Source organism: Ochotona curzoniae, unplaced genomic scaffold (assembly GCF_017591425.1).
Source record: "Ochotona curzoniae isolate NIBS_2020 unplaced genomic scaffold, NIBS_Ocur_1.0 scaffold_1852, whole genome shotgun sequence".
Classification (NCBI taxonomy): domain Eukaryota; kingdom Metazoa; phylum Chordata; class Mammalia; order Lagomorpha; family Ochotonidae; genus Ochotona; species Ochotona curzoniae.
In genome coordinates this window covers 38841553-38861747 of record NW_024467087.1, presented here as the reverse complement: position 1 = coordinate 38861747, position 20195 = coordinate 38841553, and positions in this window count along the sequence as shown.

The window sequence follows — 20195 nt, the reverse complement described above, 5'->3', positions numbered from 1 at the left end:
TGGGATGCCTGCATATCATATCAAAGTGCCTTGCGCTTAAAAGTTTTAGCTCTGATCCTGATTTTAGTTTTCTCCTAATGGCCACTGGTGATGGTTTAATCAGGTGCATCCCTGCCACCTCTGTGAGAAACCTGAGTTGAATTCCTGGCTCCTGAATTAAACCCAGACCAAGAATCATCTATTGCAGGCAATTATGGAGTGAATCTGGCTGGGAAATCTCTTTCAATTTTTCTTATTCTGTTTCTGCCCCTCCACTTTCTAAATCTAAGTTTAAAAGAGTATTTTGGTGTAAAAAAAAAAAAGGAAATACATCCATATGTCTTGATGATATGCAATATTCCAAAAATTTTGACTGCCCATTATATTTTAATTTACCCAGCCTTCCTTACTTCTCAACTTGTTTTGATTTAAATATTTCTGAGGTCTTCAATAGAAACTTCAAAAGTAACCTGTCAAAGACCTGCTGATCCTGGTTTTATAATAGTCATTCTCTGTAATCTTTGACAAAGGGGAAATCAAAAAGTAATTTGTTTCAGGTACAGATACTCACAATGACAAGAAACACTAATCGCCCTATAGATAACTATACCATTTCTCATTACACTGAGGGGTATGTGAGAATGTTGATTCTCCAAAATCCTACTAATTCTATACTATTGAATCACATATTTTGATTATTATTTTTGGCAATCTGCTGATAAGCAGATAGCAAACTTTTAAGAAATTCCTACTGGTTTTTCTTCTTGTCACCTGTAAAACCTTAGAATATATACTTTGTTCACACTTTTTTCTCTCTCTCTTTTTAAGATTCACTGTATTTATTTGAAAGAGCTACAGAGAGAAAAGGAGAAACAAAAAGAGACAGAGAGATCTTCCATCCACTGATTCACAGTTCAAACGGCCACAATGGTCATTGCTGGGCCAGGCTGGAATTGGGAGCCAGCAGCTTCTTCTCAGTCTCTCACTTGGGTAATAGGGGCCCAAACACTTGGGTCATTTCCACTGCTTTTGCTAGGTCGTTAGCATAACAAAATTGGTAATTATTTTGCTATGATTTTTTTGTTTTCAGAACATGCAATTAAAGGTATACATGTCTTTCTCATGTCTACATTGCTCCAAGATTAGAACAATGAAATGCACTGAATTCATGATTTCCTATATCTGAATTTTCTGCATGTCAACTTAATTTACTCCTAAAACAAATTAATTGCAATTTTAAAAAGTTGAACTCATCTTTTGTATTTTATGTAATTTGTAGTAGTTTCACTGAAATTGAAGAAAGTAATGTGCTTCCTGATTTTGTGTTTTGTTGAAGTTTTTTGTGTGTATGACTTGGTACATGATAAATACTACAATGATTCAATGAGTATCTTATGGAATTTTCAACTTACAATATACTTACATGGGAGAAACACTTAGAAGAGAAAGTAGGTTATGGGTTTTGATGTAGTAGCTTGCAGCAGACCAGTGCTCATGTTGAAAACAAATAGAAAACCTGGATAAAATGCAGAATCTATTTTGAAGGGCTTAGGAGATTTCGAAGATAGTGAAAATTTTCATCTGCTTCTTTTCCCCATATCCCATTTGTCAATTTTTGGTGTCAACAAAGAGAAATTGAAGCTGGGAGAGCTTCAGTCATGAAATGGCTTGACAGATGCTGGACTTCTGGGAATCAAAAGAGTAATAATATGAGAAACTAAATCTAGGAGAGAAGGCAGGCACAAATATTTGAGTTAGATGCTTGGCTTCAATTTTCTTCTTGAGATCTTTTGTCACAAATCTGTGAAGGGTGAGTCGGTAGGAATTTTCTCCGGTTTCATGTTCTGGGAGTAAAAATTGAAGTTCAAGACATCCCATGAGGTAGTATCTGTCACTAGGAGACTCTCCAGACTTTTAGTGGGAATCCGTGAAGAATAAGATGCAAGGAGCAGGCAAAACATAAGCAGAAATTTATAGAGACCGTCAACCTGTCTTGGATCACTTCAAAGCAAGACTGGATTCAATTGACCTGTCTTAGTGAAACCTGAATAGAATTCATAGTGAATTTTGTCCAGAAGGAAATACCCATGTCTAGATTTTCTGTAACTTTTTAGACAATCTATATCACTCATAAATTAAAAGATAACAAAAAGTATGTTAAGTAAAGAATATGGACAACATAATTTGTCCTCCTGGAAATCATTGTTCAGATGTTCACTGTAAAATTATAGTGATTAGTAAAGGAAAAAGACACTAGAGCAGTAACTTTGAATTTTCTGGCAGAAACAAAGGACATTAAACCCCAATTCAAGAATTTCAATTAATTGCAATCAGAATAATATAAAAAGAAAGCTACACATAGACTCAAGTGAAACTGCTAAACAACAATGTTAAAGAAAAATATTTTTAAACATGTCTTAAAAACAGCTGCACCACCTTCAAAACAGCAGTAATTAAACATAAAACTGAACAGCAATCATGTGAGTAACTGAAGAAAATTGAAATAATTAAGGAGATAAGCAATGCTAATGAATTAGAAGACTCAACTCTATATTATATCAATTCTCCCCAAATTTTTCCCTAGGGTTCATGCAACTTTTCCTTAATAAATCCAGTCAGTTTGCTCTCTCTCTCACTCTCTTGGTCTTTCTCTTTCTCTCTCTCTGATATTGGGCAAGCTCATTCTAAAATGTATAAAAAACTGTGAAAGAATATGAAGCACTGCCTGAGTTTTTTATGAAATAATTAGAAAACTGTTGTTCATATAGGAGTATGCTAATACATCAGTGAACAGATTACACTATCTACAGACATTCATATGATCCACTCTTCAATAAAAGAACATCCACTTAAATAAGTAGTGTCAGATTAACTGCATAGTTAGCTAAAACTGTGGTAAAATCTTGAAGTCTATATCTGAATACCAAAATATCAGTTCAAAATATATACATAAGCATAGAAGGTAAAACTAAACCTGGTGAAGAAAACAATTTCTTCAATAATAATAATAATAATAATAAACAACCCACTTTTTTAGTTGTAAAGACAGATTACAGAGAGAAGGAGAAACAGACAGAAACAGAGAGATAAAGAGATCTTACATCCACTAGTTTACTTCCCAAATGGCCACAATGGCTGGAATTAAACCTAATTGAAGCCGGGAGCCAAGAGCTTCTTCCATGCCATTCTCTGTTGCTTTCCCAGGCCATAAGCAGGAAGCTGGGTTGAAAGCGGAGCAACAGGGACAATAACTGGTGCCCATATGAGAAGCCAATACCAAAGGCTGACACTTAGTCTATTACATCATATTGCCGGCCCCAGAAGACAGTTTCTAGTTTTGAAGTTAGGAAAGGTTTACTAAGTAAGACAGAAGGAGTAGCATTCATAAAGACAACAGATAATAAACTATATAACATTTAAACTAAAAACATATCACTCATCATAAGACATAATTAAGAATGAGAAGACAAACCATAAAGTGGGAAAAAGTATTTCAAAGTTTATAAGAAGAACAAAGGACATAAATAAAGTAAAATTATATTCAAGAGAACAAGCAAAGTAAAAGAATGCCCAAGAGAAAAATCACAAGCCAAAAACTTGAATACACTCTTCCAAAAGTAAAACAATCAAAACAAAACAAACATGTGTTTATACATCCACCAAATTATATATAAAGGATGCCCATAGTAGTTTGTGCACAATAGTCCAAAATTGAAAATAGTTGAAATATTCATTTGTTGAACAAGTGCACTAGTGTTACACATTACTACACAATAATAAAAATGTGAAAATAGTATGACATGGTATAGAAAGATGAACCCTGGAAACAACATGGATAGAAAAGGTTGGACACAAGAAGCTACTAGTGAAAACTTTTCTAAAGTTAAAAACAGCTTAACAAAATCATTCTAAAGCATTGCAAATCTAGATGATGGTTACTTATGCCAGAGAATAATAACTGGAAGAGGCATAAAGAAGTTTTATTGTTGAGTGGGTGATGCTTTGTGAAGTAGGTTCAAGTATCCAATAGAACTTATATTACAATGATTTTGTCTTTGAGAGTGAAGATATTATTCATCTGAGTGCCATATCCTTAACACGATGAGTTGGTAGGTGAAGGGTGAACATTTATGCAAAGGATAAAAGGCTATCCAAGTTTAGGAAAATCCAATCCCAAGAAATATACATTCTAAGAGAATGAATGCACAAAGTGTTATCTTTTAATTTTTATTTGTTTCAAAGCTAATGTGTATGTGTGTATGAGTGTGTGTTTGTGTCTGAGAAACAGAGAGAAAGAGGAGGGGAGGAAGGAAGAAAAAGATCTCCAATGTGCTGGTTCACTTCCCAAATGCCTGCAACAACCACAGCTGGGATAAAGTACAAGTTAGAGCCAAGGATGCCATCTAAGTCTCCAATTGGCAAGTACTTGAGCCACAATCTGTCCCTTAAGGTGAACATTATCAAGAAGGCAAATCAAAACAAGGACAAGATAAAACCGTAGATACTCATTATCTCTTAATAAATTTTTGAAGATTGAAATTATCATCAAAAGTTTTCCATTGTTGTTTAAGACCATCAAAGTACATGCAGAAATACTAATTATTGCTCATATACTGCAAAGAAGCAAACATGTTTAACTTTTCTTTAGTGACCAGTGTTGCATAGCTGATCTGTATTTGTTTATGATCATTATTGATACCTAGATATTTTTAAGAATTCTGTAAATAAAGAATATAAAATGATGAGTTATATTTTCATTTTCTGCAATTGTAGTAATGTATTTTATCACATAGATAGCACTAATATGAACTTCTTTTCAAGTAATCCATTTATTCATGCAAAAATATTTACTGAACAGCTGCTATGCACTATGGCCCATGCTAGTCAATGGGAAAAGGTAATGTGATATATGCCTCTAAAACTATTCGGACTTGTTTTTACAGATGAAGCTATTTATGAATTGGGAAATTACACTATATTGGTTCGTAGAACAACATCTGAGGTGAAAAAAACATAGGTTAAAAGCTTCTCCAGTTGCTAACTTTGTGACCTTGAACATTAGCAATTTATGCCCATTTTTTACCCATAAAATAAGAAAAACATACTAGCTTAGAGGGTGATTGTGAGGGCTCAATTAAAGCTATCAGTACAGGTGTACTGTCTGCCAAATGTCGAACAAGTCTCAAATCTGCAATGAATTCCAATTGTTACTAATGCAACATTACCATACATTGTTTCTTTGTGTGTGTGTGTGTGTGTGAGAGAGAGAGAGAGAGAGAGAGAGAGAGACTAATACAAGGTATTATGAGGACCCTGAAAAGAGGCAACAAACCAAACCTTTGTGATTCAAGGAATTTCTGTAGATCACATATTCTAGGTAACAATTCCAAAAATGTCTATTGGTTGCCTACTGAGGCTAGATTTGGATGAAATAATGTGAAAGTCACAATCTGTTCTTTCAATTTGTTCACCGGTGGGAGAAGCAGATCATAAAGTAACATAACACATACTATGGTCAGTGAGGTTTAAGTCGCTCTGCACATATCAGCCATGCATCTGATTTACTCTTAGGAGTTCAGGGACAATTTGCTGAAGGAAATGCTGTTTAAGCCTAGATATCAAAAAGGAAAAATGATTCTCAGTATATCCAAGAAACACAATGCGTACAAAGAGTATGCTCAGATCTGAATGGTTGTGTGCCTCTGAAATTTGTATATCAAAATCCTAATTCTCGAGATAGATATTGGAAGGCAGAGCCATTAGGATATGGGTGTGTGGGTCATGAGAGTGGAGCCCATAGGCATCTCACTGATGTCTTCCTTAAAAAGTCCCTAGAGCTAGCAAACTCACTCCTTCAGGACCCATTGGGACCCGTTGAAAAGGAATATTGTTTTTGAAAGAAATCAAATTACTTCCATGTATGGCACATTGAAATGATGAAAAATTAAAATATCAATGTCCATAAATGGAATGAGTTACACGACTGCAGCTTTGTTTTTTTTGTTTGTTTTTTGTTTGTTTGTTTGTTTGTTTTTTGCATATGTGATTATGCTGACTGTGATGATGCTGTGACTCCAGAGCTCAGCAGTGCCACAAGGACTAAACGACCGAACAAAACCCAATGCATTTGCATGGTGGTCCTTCGAAAATGTTTGCTGACCTGCCTTTGATTCTTAAGCCACACTGATCAACTGGCTTCAGTAGTTTTAAGATCTCTTTAATTTTAACCTTGAGAGTTCTGAAGAGCAGATGAGCATGAAGAAAATACCATGAAAATGAAGACCCTTTCCTTGGATTTTGTTACCCAAGAGGTGCTAACTCCTCTCAGCTTTGAACTGAGTCACAGGCATCTATGCAAATGGCCTGAGTAGCAGCAATGGTTATAGCCACCTGAATACTGGAAACAAACAAACAAACAAAAAAAAAACACATTGCTGAGAATCAGAAGTTTCTTTGACAATAATTGAGAATACTGGGATTTGACCGTGTTTTAATATTAAGATTTATTTATTTATTTGAAAGACAAAGTTGCAGAGAAGGAGTGGGGTTGAATGGTTGAAAGCATTTCCAGAGGATGATTTAAATCATTGTTGCCGTTTTCCCACCATTTTTACTAAATTCAATGTCTTCTTTGTGATATTGATTAGAATGGTTTTATGCTTCCATAATTTTTTTAATAAAAATAATCATCTAAAATCTGAACCTCAGTCTCTGCAACTAAAAAAAAAAAAAGAAAAAGAAAAAAATTGGTGTAAACTAAAACTTTATTTCTTACTGTGCATTCCAGCAGTATTATGTTTTAACACTGCTACAAAACATAAGGTTAAATAACTCAGCTTACATCACACATTCAATGAAGGAAAAAGTGAAAAAAAATAGCTTTTGATTTATGTCAAACCATAGAAAGCAACTAGCTATGCATAAGTAATCCACATTTTGAATAACAGAAGACAGAAAAATTACCTATTGATTCTTCCAACCAGGCTGTTTCATCATGGGAGACGTATCGAGACACATATATTTCCATAGCAAATCAATTGTTGAAAGAAAACAAGTGCTCCATAGGGCATTTCCTGGTGGTTTTATTTTATTTTTTTATTAAGGAGAAACTGTTGAATTGTGTTTTCTAAAATGTGTTGACTCCTTCCCTGGGTTTGAACAATCAGAAACAATGATTTTGTTAAAGCAAATTTAAATGAAATTTATTCTGAAAGCTTATGAGCTAAAACGTATCCTGCCATGGTTACCGTAAAAACTACATATAATATTTAACAAGGGATGTTAATGAGGAGAAAACTTACCTTAATGATTAAAGTACGTGCCTCAGATTGAGTATTAGTGTTCCCTAAAGCAATTCACTCTATAGAATTGAATGTGGGAATAGAAATTTATAAAGAAATGTACAGCTTAAATACTGTTCGGTTTGAAATGTAAGAAACATACTTATCCTCTGCTTGTATTGTGTTCCACCACAGTGGAAGCCTGGAAAATACACAGTGTTTTCTTCCGGTTCTATAGTGCTAAAATGGTTATGGTTGAATTAATCTTTTTTGGTTTTCAGAGCCATGGATAGTAAAGTATTGTACCTCTTTTCCTGATATTTTGCAATTAAATTACCATTAAATTGTGGAAGCAAAAGACTTCCTATTGGATTGGAAGTTGCTTTGGATGGAAGAATCTGTCCCCAAGATGATTTCAAAATTTACTGCCAAAGTGTAAATAGCTTGAAAGTTACCACTACTACTCTTATAATCAGGGAAAGCTGGAAAATTATGTTCCTTGATGACAACATATTATGGAAATTTCAGGTGTAAACTATAAGCCTTAAATGTGGAGATCTAGACAAAGCTACACATTTACCACTAAGATCTCTTTACACAGAACAGCAGCCGTAAATGGACCATATCCCCTGGATGATAATTTTAATGAATTGCTGGAATTTGAGTATGAATGGATTATGAAGAAAGAAGAGAGGGAAAAGTTAGTTTCTCTCTCTCTGTCTCTCTCTCTCTTAAGTGGAAGACAGATACACAGATGAAGATACAGAAAGATCATCCGTTTGCTGCTTCACACCCCAAGTGGCCACAGTGGCTGGAGCTGAGCCCATATGAACCCAAGAGTTTCGTCCAGGTCTCTGACGCGGGAACAGTCATTCAGTGCTTTCCCAGGCTATAAGCAAAGAGCTGGATGGAAAGCATACATCAGGGACAGGAAGTGAGGCCAAAATAGGATCCTGGAGCACGCAAGGTGAGAATTTAGCCATTAGGCTACTGCGCTGGGTCTGAGACTGAAAAGTTTCCTAGGACAATAAACTTAAGCATGCGTGAATTTAGCTTTTAGTAAACTCGCCAGTTTCTTAACAGTGAAAAAATAATCTGTCTTAGTCCTGGTGGAGGAATAATGGTTGTGAAGTAACTCCAGACCTTCTTTCTGCATACCAAAAGACCAGGAAAAATGACTTTGCTGACATGTTATCTCAGAGCCATGAGGCAAGGACATAACGTCTCCATGAGCCTCCCTCTGTTTTTCCTGCCATGCCTAAAAATGAGGCAAAATGCTTTAGAAAGAGAAACATTTGTGATGGCCACAGCCAGAGACACAGGCGAACTACAAAAGCTGAGATACATGGACGGTTACAGAATATGTTAATCTCACTATTTCCCATCTCTGTGACAGAGCCCCGCTACAGTAGTGTAATACTATTCAAATAGCTGCACCAGTAACTAGAGCAAGCACTATGACAGGCAAACTGTGGGGTCAGGATGGTGGCACAGTATGTTAAACTGCTGCTTGAATCCCAACTCAACTCTCTGTTGAAGCAACTGTGAAGGCAGCACATGGTGAGTCAACCCATGTGACAGTCCCCAATTGCTGGCTTCAGCTTTCTGGCAGGCAGACAGAAGATCTCTTTTCCTATTTGTCAGTCGGTGTTTCAAGTTAATTTTTTTTCTAAAAAACGAAAAGCAAAAGGTCCTAATTTGCTTAATTATTATAAAAATATTACACTAGATGCTTATTTACTTGTGTCATATTAACTAATACTGCACTTCTGGCTTGTAACAACAAAAAACAAAAACTGTAAGGTACCTTGAAAACCAAATTAAAATACGCTGCAAAGATCTGAATATACACAAATGTTTGGAATACTACACAGCAAAACATGCATAAGTGTTATGATTAAGTCAAGACTTATAACGAAAGAGGCAGACACCAAGAAAGAACACATGGTTAATGTAAACAGGGAATGAAGGAATGACGTTTTAACAAAACAACCAAAGAAAACAGGGCTGTTGTTGTGACTCAGTAGGCTAATCCTCGACCTTCAAGCACTAACATCCCATATGAGTGCTGGTTCCTTTCCCTGCAGCTCCACTTCCCATCCAGCTCCCTGCTGTGGCCTGGGAAGGCAGTGGAGAAAGGTCCAAAGCCTTGGGACCCCGTACCCGCACGGGAGACCCAGAAGAAACTCCTGGCTTTTGATTTGGATCATTCCAGCTCTATCCATTGTGGCCATTTAGAGAATCAACCAGCAGAAAGGAGATGTTTCTCTCTGTGTGTCTCTCCTCTCTGTAAATTTGCCTTTCAAATAGAAGTAAAACAAATCTTCACAAAAACTACATTGTAAAAAATAAGGAAATAAAAAGTAACTTTTTAAAGAAATATAATTGACATGTTGAGCGAAGTGTCTTAATCTCCTGCTGCTACAGCAAAGTATCTTAGACTGAATAATTTAAGAAGAACAGAGATTTATTGCTAACAGTTCAGGGAGCTGGAAACTGCAGGATAAAGGCGCCAGCAGATTCCATGTCTGATGTGCATTTATTTCTCAAAGATGGCACCTTTCTTCAATTTTCATATGGAAGAAAGGAAAAGAATTCCCCCAAATTTCAACTCTAAGGGTAAGGATCCCATTCATAAAGTCGGAGCTCTGTTGATCTAAGGACCTCTCAAAGGTCCTACCTGTTAATCCTGTAGCACTGGAGATCAACTTTAAACCTCTGCATTTTGGGCAACACAAAATTTTGAAGCACAGAAAGAAGAAAGAAAATGTAATTACATGAAAACTAAGCAAAGTGACTATTAGTGAGCATAGAAGATATTAGCTCAACCATATTAATATTAATTTTTAAAGTGTGAATGCTTCAAATACGTTACCAGAATTAACAGAGTGGACTAAACAATGATAGCCAAATATATTTTGTCTCCAATGATTCCAACTTAAATCTAAATATTCTGACTGCTTCCATGTAAAGTGATGTAGAAAGATATATTATGATAATATTAATCAAAGGAAATCTGGAATAACTACTAATTTCAGATAAAATAGACTTCAGGATAAAGAAATTAATCAAGCTAAAGAGGGAAATTGCAAGCTTATTTTCTGTAGGAAGACACAATAATCATTCATGTGTGTGGGTCTAAAAATATAACATGGAAATACATCAGACAAAAAGAGAGAACTTCAAGGAGAAACTTACAAGTGCACTAATGTATTTAAACTCATCATCCATCTTCAGTAATTGATAGATCAAGTCGGCAGAAAATCAATAGATACTTCATATGAATAGCACTATCAATACATTGAACCTATTTGACATTTATAAAATATTCCATCTAACAACAGGAGAATATAAATTGTTCTCTCTCTTTTTTGTAAGATTTATTTTTATTGGAAAGTCAGATTTATGGAAAGAAGGGGAGACAGAACGATTTTCCATCCACTGGATCACCACCAATCGGCTACCACAGTCAGAACTGAACTGATTCTAAGTCAGGAACCAGGAGCTTCTTCTCAGTCTCCCATGAGGGGACAGGGTCCCAAGACTCTGGGCTGTCTTCAACTGCTTTCCCAGGTTATAAGCAGGGAGTTGGTTGGAAAATGGAGCAGCTGGGATAAGCTGGGTCATATGCAAGCTTTAACCACTAGGCTATAGTACCAGGTACACATTGTTCTCTTACTGCACTGAACATTCTCAAAAAGAGTTTGCCTCTGGGTCATATGGCATTCCATTGCAGTTTGAAAAACAAGATAAATCCTGAAAATTATGCCATCAGACAACAAAGAAATTAAGCTAAAAACTAATAACAGAGAGACAGCTGAAACTCGCCTAATATTTGAAAATGAAGTAACCTATTTTTCAAATAACATATTTCTATACTGTATGTGCACGCATCCAAAAAAAGTATCAAGACATAAAAATAGCATAAATCAAATAAAAATAAAAGTATCAAATGTGAGGGATACAACAAGGTCAGTATGTAGAAGCAGAGTTTATGGCATTAAGTGCACATATTAGGAAAAAGTCTAAAACCAATAGTCTAAGCTTAAAAATTAAGTATCCAATGGAAAAAAAGAGCAACTCAAGTCTAAAACAAAAATTTTAAAAGAAATAATAATATTTAGAGCATGCAGTGGTTTAGATGAGGTTTTTCCCCCAGCAGAACCCATACTGAAATTTAATTTGTCATGTAAAAAAAAAAATTGTCATGTAGCAGTATGGAGAGATGATGGGATATTTAATCGATAATCGGGCCTTGGTCACTCTAACTTCACAAGTGGGTTGTGGCCTTTATTGAGATATTAAGATATATCTCTTGAGACTGGATGAGGTCTTGGCGGAGTTAATTTCATTCCCCGTGGCTGGATTAGTTATCCCAAGAGTGAGTTGTTATAAAAGTTAATAAAAATTTATAAAAGTTAATAAAACCACTGTCATACTCACTTCTGTTATATGATGTCATCTACCATCGCCCCTTACTGGAGGCCAAGTAGAGGCCAGTACTCAGGAAACTCAAGAAATGTAAACTAAACAAACCTTTTCTTTTTTGTAATTTACTGAGCTCCCAGTATTTTGTTATAGCAACATAAAATAGACTGTGACAGAGCAGAAATGAGTTTATTTGAAAACAATAGAGAAAATCAATGAAGTAAAAAAAAAACGATTTTTTTTAAAGATTTGTTTTTATTATTTTTTTTATTGGAAAGGCAGATATACAGAGAGGAGAGACAGAGAGGAAGATCTTCCTTCCGATGATTCACTCCCCAAGTGAGCACAACGGCCAATGCTATGCCGATCCGAAGCCAGGAGCCTCTTCCGGGTCTCCCACGCGGGTGCAGGGACCAAAGCTTTGGGCCGTCCTCGACTGCTTTCCCAGGCCACAGGCAGGGAGCTGGAAAGGAAGCGGGGCTGCTGGGATTAGAACCAGCGCCCATATGGGATCCCGGGCGTGCAAGGCGAGAACCTTAACCACTTGCGCCACCGCGCCGGGCCCCAAAAAAACGATTTTTAAAAAAATTTTTCAAAAGTTTAGTATAATGAGGAAACCTCTAGTTGGGTAACAAAGCCAAAAAAAAAAAAAAAAAAAAAAGAAAAAGAAAAGAAAAAGAAAAGTAAAAAGAGAAAGGACTTAAATTACTAACATTGAAAGCATTTCATTGCTATCCAATCGTGTGGACACTGAAAGAATAACGAAGAGCTAGAACAAATTTGTTCTGTGTCCACAAATGTAGTCTTTTAAATAAAGTGAACAAACTCATTAAAAATCACATACAACACACGCAGAAAGAAAACTGATAACCTGACTAGCTCTATCGTATTAAGTACATGAAATCAATAATCATTTTTATCAAAATATAGGACACTGGGACCAGCACAATGACCTAGTGGCTAAATCCTCACCTTGTAAGTGCCAGGATCCTACATGGGCTCCGGTTCTTATCCCAGCTGTTCTGCTTCTCATCTAGCTCCCTGCATGCAAAAGCGAAAGAGGATGGCCCAAAGCCTTGAAATCCTGGACCTGCATGGGAGACTCTGAAGAAGTCCCTGGCTTACAAGTTCAGATTAGCTCAGCTCTTGCCATTGTGGCTAATTGGGGGGTGAACCAGCAGATTGATTTTTCTGTCTCTATAAATCTGCCTTCCCAATAAAAGTAAATAAATCTTTTTTAAAAAATATAAGTCGTCAGCCTTATTTGGCTTCCCTGTTAAACTTTGCCAAATATTTAATGAAAAAAAATAGCATTAATTCTCCAGCTTATTCCCAAAAATAACGCATTCTGTGAGGACATTTTTATGCTAATACCACATCCAGATTAAGATGTTAGAAGAAAAGGATACTGCTGGCCAATATTTCTCACAGACACAAATGCAGACATCCTCAACAACATTTTAGCAAACGCAGTTCAACAATACATAAAAAAAAAAAATTATAAGCCATGACCAAATGGAGTTTATTACAGTTATATAAGACATGACAGCAAATCTAACTTCACTGACAGTTTATAAGATTCACTCTTTCTTCCTTTTAGCCAACATGTGGGCAAGTTGATAAGAAAGTCCAGGTGCTAGTTCCTTTGGTGCCAGCAGGAGGTTCAAACCATGCATGCCTTGTGTCTCCTTTCCCAGCTGCCTTCCAAGTCATTTTTTAAACACTTTGGCAGGCACTGTGATCTCCCCAGAAGGCTTCATTATATCATTATTGAACCTTTTATATTCTTTGATGTGCATGGAGAAACATCAATCCCAACATCTAAACCAATTCTGATTGGTGGTCCATTCTTGTCAGCAGGATTACCGCAAAATTCAAGCCTGTCTGAACATTTGGAAATCAATCAATGTAATCTACTGTTTGAGTAAACCGAAGAAGAAAAATTATATGACACCATAAATTGACACAGAAGAGATATTTGAAAATAATCTATCACCTACTTGTGATTAAAACCTCACGGCAAACTAGGAAACAAAGGAAAGGTTTGATAAGATCTACCAAAAAACACATCTAACATCATAGTTAATGGTGAGAAACTGGATATTTGCTTTCTACCTATGAGAAAAGGCCAACAAATGTCCTCTTGCACCACTCCCTTATACAGTTAATAGAGAACAACCACGAAGGAAGAAAATATGCCATGATTTGGATATAGCAAATATAACTTTGTATTCACAGACAACTTCAATGTCTATGGAGAAAATCCTGATTTATCAGCAATAACAACAAACCTGCAAGAATTAATAAACACATACAGCAAGATCATCAAAATAGTTAATATCCAAAAAGCAATGGTCTTCCTACATGGCAGCAACAGATAATTAGAATTTTAAATTTAAAGACTACAACTTGCAATTACAGTATACCACCCCCTCCAATGAAATTCTATATAAATGTTTTCTGAAATGTCTATTTATGTCCATTTGAAAGCCACAGCAGGAGAGGGAGAAAGCAGGAGCAAAATCTGGGCTGAAAGTAGGAGCCCACAACTCCGGGTCTCCAGTGTTGGGGTCAGTGGCCCAAGTGCTCAAGCCATCATTTGTTGTCTTTCAACTTTGCAATGCTGTACATTGGCAGAAAGCTGAATCATCCACAAAACCACAGTTTGAACTTAGACATTCCAATATGGGGAGAAGATGTCCTGAGTTTGTGTTAACTCATGTGCCAGAATGCTTGCCTCAGATGTTAATTTAACGAAATAATTACTGATATTTCCTGTACACAGAATGTGGAAGACTACTGTGAATTTATTAAAAATATCTAAACAAATAGAAAGATACTTTGTGTTTATATTTTGAAAGAATTCTTTTACAATATACGTTGTTTTGAACTTCATGAATTCAATGAAATCTAAACCAAATTTCATCAAGCTATTTTAAGGACATTAAAAAAATTATTCTGAAGTTTACATGAAAAGCCAAAATCTTGAGTAAATGATGCATGGTGGTTGAAGAACAAAGTAAAAGTACTCATATTAAACAATTTTAACACTGACAATAAGGCTATATTAAGCATGACAGGGTTTAAGTGACAAAATAGTAGCAATACAGATCACAGAAATGAAAAGCACTGAAACAGTAGTGTGCAGAAACCATCAATTGATCTTTGACAAATAAACAAAGATAATTTAATGCAGAAATAACAATCTTCCCAACAAATGGGGCTTAAACAATTGAACATCTCTAGGTAAATAAATAAAACAAATCTAGAAATGAACCTAGAAATAGATGTTGTATCTGTCGTAACAAAGTTAACACAAAATAGATCCTAGCACTGAAAAATGCAAAATAAAAAAAAAATCTTGAAGAGAGCATAGGACAAATCAGTACATTTTTGAGCATGATAATACATTTTAAAATTCAACACTAATGTCACAAGCCATGAAAGAAAACATTAAGGTTAGACTTTGTTAAAATTGCGTCAAGGCCCAACATAGTAGTGTAGATAGTTAAGCCACTATTCGTGATTCTCATACCCCTTACCAGAGTGCCAGTTCAATTCTCAGCAACTGCTTCCTCTTAATGTGCCCAGGAAGGCAGCAGATGGGCACCCAAGGACTTGAGCTCCTGATGTTCAAATGGGAGACCCAGATGGAGTTCTTGGCTCCTGGTTTCTCACCAGACATGAATATTGTGGCTGTTTTGAAACTGAACCAGCACATGGAAAATCTCTTTTTTCTCTCTCCCAGACCCTGTTTTTATCTCTCTCTTGCTCTCTTCCCCTGTCATTTGCCCTTTCACATCATGAGCACTTAAAACTTAAGAAAAATTAAAATTTTATGCTTTGCAAAGACAGTATTAGGAGAATGAAAGGAGAAGCAAAGATTGTAAAATATTTATGCAGCGGCTATCTGATAAAGCACTTGTATCCAAAATATATCCAAAAACTCTTAATAATAAAAAAATCAAACAAAATTTAAAAATGAGCAAATAATCTGAACAGACACTCCATCAGAAAAGACATTCATGTGAAAAGCAACAGTCTGAACAGCTACTCAACATAATTTCTCATTAAAGAATCCCAACTTAAAAAATGACATAGGATTCTATCCTGACAATATCAATTACTGATTAGGACTCAGGAACAAAAACTGTTCTTCACTGCTCAATGGCATGCAAAGTGGAACAAAACTTTTGGAATATAATTTGACAATTCCATCAAAGAAAACTCCTAATGATACTTCAACAGTCACACTCCTGGACTATGTAGCAAATTTAAAAATAAATATGTTTAAATATTCGACAAGAAAACAACAATTCATGGAAAAAGGATTTCTTCAATAAGTGCTGTTGGGACAATTGGTTGATACCCTGCAGAAATAAGAAGCTAGACACGCAACTTTCACCACACACAAAATCAAATCTAAATGGACCAAAGATCTAAACCTTCATCCAGAAACCATCAAACTTTTGGGAAAAAAAGTTGTAAAAAAGCCTGTAAGATATAGGAGTAGGCACTGACTTCCTATAAAAATCATCAAAAGTGAAGGAAGCCAAGACCAAATTAAACAAACTGGACTACATCAAATTAAAAAGCTTCTGTATAACAAAGGAAACAATCAACAAAGTAAACAAACAAACAAAATCGTAGAAAATCTTTCCCAACTACGCAGGAGATAAGGGGTTAATCTCCAGAACAACCCAAACAACAAAACAAACAAACCAAGTCAAGAAATGGACATGAGAAAAGGACAGACACCTTACAAAGTAGCAAATCCAAATAGTTAATAGGCATATGAAAAAATGCTCGAGACACCTTATATTAAGGGAAATTCAAGTAAAAACATCACTGAGATACCACCTAGCTCCAGTAAGAAGGGCCCACATACAGAAAACCAGCAACACCTGCTGGTGAGGATGAAGGGAAAAACGAACTCTACTTTACCAATGCAGGCTAGTGCAGCCTCTATGGAAATCAGTATGAAGAATATTCAGGCAATTCAAAATCCACCTACCATATGACCCAGCAATGCCACTTTTAGGAATATATCCAAAAGAACTGTTACATGCGAAAACAAAATGCACCCCTATGATCATAGCAGCATAATCAATAATCACAAAAACATGGAAACAACCAGAATACCCATCAATAGAAGATTGGATAAGGAAACTATGGTTTATCTACTCTATGGAATACTACTGAGATATTAAAAACATACAAGCAAACAAACAAACAAAAAAGCGAAATGCATTTCTTCGCGACCAAATGGGCCCAACTGGAAACCATTATGCTAACGGAAATGAGCCAATCCCAAAAGGTTAGATATCATATGTTTGCCTTAATATAAGATAATACAACATCAAATCTAAAAATCGTACCTGTACAACAGAAAGAAAAATCGAAATTTACAATGCCATGAAGTTAAATGACATGTTACTAGATTTGACAGTCTCCATCACACAGCTACTATACATCCCCTTAAATGAAGAGACACAAAACAAAATCAACATCAGGGAGAAAAAAGAAATTAACAACACCATGAAGTTAAATAACATGCTACTAAATGACTAACGTGTATCTGAAGAAATGAAAATCAAGAACCTTCTTGCAGAAAATGATGCTACTGTATAATCTATGAGTCATTGAATGATAACAGAAAACAACAAATCCCATTTTATATAGTTTCTGCTGATCTTTGTTGGTGAAGTGTGTCTCTTCTAGACAACAAACAGCCTGTCTAGCAGTGCTAGATCCTAGTACCCGATTGTCGGAACAGCGGATGGGTCACATTAAGATCACACTAACCAGGTCCAGGGGTGGATTCTGTGGGGAGAAGTGTGAACCCAATGCGATGGAAATACAAGTCCTTCTGGTTAACTCAAGAGTTGGGGTGGTGATGGGAGAAGCTAGATATAACCATAGAACCCGTTATCACTCATGGGTACAAGGACCGAGAAAAGTCTGGGCAGGTCCACGCTGCAGCACCGCATGTGCATCCTCAAACAGGATGTGGAATGGGCCAGGCTACAACATTCACCGGCTCATACAAGGCCAAGATGGAGGGGCAAGCTAGTTGGGCAAGGGCTTAAGCTTAACACCTGCTGCTGATATGTATGAGATCTGGGTCTGGAAGTGGGCCAAGTACTGCAATGTGGGAAACTCCCCTACTGGGTCACAACTCTTGCTGGTGATCATGTGGTGCAGACCTGGGGGTCAGGCCAGCTGGTCAAAGTAGCTCCAAATGTTGGCTAATGTGTAGGCTGGTTTTGGAAGGGGGTTGGACATGACAGGGTAGAGCAAACCTCAGCTAACCGGCAACTGCAGAAACCAGGCTAGAGCACAGGTCATGCCAAGCTAGACTGTTACATCTACTGGTTTGCATGAGCCAGGGATGAGAACAGATTGGGCAGGGTCAGGTTCCAGCACCCAATAGCTAGAATTGGGATGGGGCAGACCGGGTCAGGCCAGGCTACAGCATAAGACAAAGGCCAAGTCAGGTGAGGGGCTGTGCCAAACTGGGTCAGAACAACCACTGGCATACACGAATTTATGGCTGGGAACAGGCCTGGTTGAGCAACTAAGAGGGTACTCTGTCTGGGTTGTGGTTCACACTGGTGAGTGCAGGGGCCAGAGTGGGAGCTGCGTTCTGTTCTGTTCTGTTCTGAATATGGCTGCAGTGTCCCTCAGCTCAAGTAGGGACTGGGGCTGGGTACACCTGACTGGGCTAGGGTCCAGCACCAACTGGTGCTCAGGAGGACCAGGATAGGTATAGGACAACCTGGGCTAGGTCTCTGCCCCACTGAGCCATGTGTGAGCATTGTCTGTGTGTAGACCAGGCTTGGCTTGGCTGTAACACCCAGCAATAAAACCAGAATGGGTGAAGGCCACTCAGGATAGGCCACTGTTCCTGCTAAGACAGGAGGTAGACCCATGGACCCACCAGTGTTCATGAGATCTGGCATTTGGAGAGGTTCTGGTGGAGGAACCTTGCAACTTCTCTTTTGGGACACAGTCCCTACAGGTAAGTACAAGAACCACAATAGAGAGCAGCCCAGACCATGCCAGGGAACAGTACTCACCGGCATACATTTAGTGCAGGTTGAGGGCGTAACTGACTGGGCAAGTTCACATCAACTGCTGGTATATGCAAGCACCAGTATAGAGTGTGGGTCAGGCCAGGTTCAGTTGCAACACATACCAGTACACGCTAGGGCTGGAACTGTGTGCTGGCTGGGCTGGGCTAGAATGTAGCCTCCACCAGTGTGAGCTGGAATTGAAGGTAGGCAGGCCTGGCCAGTCCAGACTACAGCAATCACTGGCAGATGCCAAGGCAAGGCAGGCCATGGTATACTGGGCCAAAACACCCAAAGAGCACACATGAGGACCTGAAGAAAGCTGTAGAGGGGCTGCATGGGGCTCCCCTGCTGGACCACCACTCCCACTGGAGAGTGTGAGTTGAGATTGCGACAGATCAGACAGGACTGGCCTACAACACCCGTTGGCCTCATCGGAGGTAGATCAGGGAAAAGCCAGGCTAGGTTAACTCTTCCTACTAGTACAAGCATACATCAGAGTTGGTGAGGGTTGGTTGGGCTTTGCCGCAAAATCACCTGGAAGATGCTGGCACTGGGGGCTAATTCTGTCAAATTACTCTGCAGAAACACCTGGAGAGTGCATGATGCAACAGTGGGAGTGGGCCCAATAGGGAAGTAGTGGGCACCTCTCTCTTGGGTTACCATTCACACTGGTGACCATGAAAACCACGACTGGGGCAGGTGTAGCTAGACAGCATGGCACACACCAGTACATGCGTGGGCTGGATAGTGGGGCTGATTGTATCAAACTAGGCTTCAATGCCTATTGACATGTATACAAACTGAATGGGAAGTGGGACAGACTGGATCAGTCTGCTGTACATACTGGCAGGCATGGGAACCATGATAGGGGGCAAGATGGTGGGGGTTATTGTGGGTTGCTAGGATTAGGCTGCAGCTCCCACTGGTTTGCATGAGAGCCAATACCCATTTGCTCATGTAGAAAACAGGGCTGGAAACAGAACTGACCCAGCAATTGCAACCACCAGCATATGCATAAGCTGATTGGCGTGATGGGCTGTGCCAGACCTTGTATGTACCAAGCACATACAAAAACCAGATCTGGGATAACCTCAGGGAAGTTTCTTCTGGGATGCCTCCATCTAAACTGCTGAACTCAGAATGCCAACCATTGAAGAGAAGTGTAGATTCCTCGTTCTGACCATGGAATCCATGTGTCAAAGCTGAGTTTCCTCAGAGGCTCGGACGGAGCAATGGACAGCATATCCAGGTGCACATGGAGGATACGGCAGCCAATTGGAACCTGCAAGGGACACCTGGAACCACAACAGAGGATGGAGGACAGAACAAATTGAACAACTACTCCAGCCTCGTGTTGGCAGTCAAAATCTGGGCAAATGGAGACTCTAAAGAGGATTCAGGAGGTTCTGGAGAGAATTCATTGTGCTTGGAG